This window comes from Engraulis encrasicolus, chromosome 5 (genome assembly GCF_034702125.1).
Source record: "Engraulis encrasicolus isolate BLACKSEA-1 chromosome 5, IST_EnEncr_1.0, whole genome shotgun sequence".
Lineage (NCBI taxonomy): Eukaryota > Metazoa > Chordata > Actinopteri > Clupeiformes > Engraulidae > Engraulis > Engraulis encrasicolus.
In genome coordinates, this window is record NC_085861.1 from 8,475,992 (window position 1) to 8,477,694 (window position 1,703).

Sequence of the window (1,703 nt, forward strand, 5' to 3'; positions counted from 1 at the left end):
AAGGCAGCTGTGAGTAGCTTAGCAGAACCCAAAAGCCACACGCGCCGATTCCTCCCTCCCTATGTCAGTCACTTGGCAGGCTCGTGCTGTCATAGCACTCCGTTGGTTCCGATAATGCGTGGCATCCCTGTCGCGAGTTGTAAAAATGCAAATCCGGTTGCATTTCCTGTTGCGAGCCAGGAGCTCATTGGCATTTGTGTTTCAGAAGTGTGAGGTCCTTTCGGAACAGTGAGTCGTGCACCACTCTCGCTGTGCTCTCTGGTTCCCGCGCTGAGCGAAATCATCAAGCCATACCAGTATCTCTCTCTCTCTCTCTCTCTCTCTCTCGCATGTCTCTGTAAAAGTGTCTGTTTAGGTTAGTTGTGATAGAGGATAGAGGGTGGGGGTGAACTGAGGCTTCGCCTTTTCTAATGCATGTGTTAGTACCCACTGCCCGTCATCTGGACTAGAACCCGTCTTTGCTTGTCTGTCGCTTCAGGAAAAAAGTTTATTCTTGACAACAACACGGGAGACAACAAGGAGTAAAAACGACACAAACCATTCATATATTGCTAACCAGCGTTAAATCGCAGTTGTATACATTGCAGATCCAAGGAAATTAGCTATCCCAGGCGTTTGATGCCAGCTGCCGAAGGAGCTTGCGCTGTCCCCCGGCTGTGGTGCTGAAACGGCAGGCTTCAGTCCTTAGCAAAGGAATGGATTGAAATATTTTCGACCTCTCCCCAGTGCAGTGTTTGACTATTTGTCTGCAATCTGTTTGTCTATGGGCCTATTTAGCAGACACCCTGCGTGTTTTAGTTGAGCAGGTATGAATGTTGAATGTATGCATGTGAAATAATCTTATTCTATAGGCCTACAGTATCGTAGGCTGTAGGCCTATATGAGAGCCGAGATCACTGTTGAAGACGGTGGTGTGGCCTATACTGGCTTTACAGTTTGCATACTTTCAGTTTTAAATTACAGCCATATTTTGTGTTTTTTGTCAGTTAAATGCAATATAAAAATGTAATTTTGTTTGAAATGGATTCATTGCCTGTGTCCTTTCTCTGTATGGCAGAGTTTTTTTTGTTTTTTTTACAGGTATAGTCTGGTGTGTCAGGTTTTTTTGCCTTCAGTGAAGCACATCAGCTTTTTTCTCCTCCCGGCGACACGGCATCTGTCAGCTATTGTTTGGGGGTGCTGCGGTAGATAGGGGTAGTCAGTGACGGCTACCTGTCTGAAGTGTTTATCTTCCCCTTGTTTGTGGGATCCAATCACCGATCTGGCAGCGGGTGGGGAAGGGTGAGGCGAGGCGGCGCCCCGTCTGTCCCCCGGCCTCTTCGATCTCCCCCCACCCCCCTTCCTCCCTCACCTCCCCGTCTCCCCGTCTTGTCTTTCCTCCGTCATTAGTGGGGATTTCATTAAGGGAGACAGATGCCTCCTTTTCTTCTTCTTCTTCTTCCTCCTCCTCCTCCTCCTCTCATTTCCTCCTCCTCTTCTCCTCTTCTTTTCCTCCTCTTCTTCCTCCTCCTCCCCTCCTTTTCCTCCTCATCCTCTCCTCTTCTTTTACTCCTCCTCTTGTTCCTCCTCCTCCCTCTCCTCCTCTCCTTTTCCTCCTCCTCCTCTTCTTCCTCCTCCCTCTCTTCTTCTTCCTCCTGCCTCCTAGCTCTTGTCTTGGCTGAGGAACAGATGAATTAGGAAATAGATGGTTCGCGTCAAGAGCT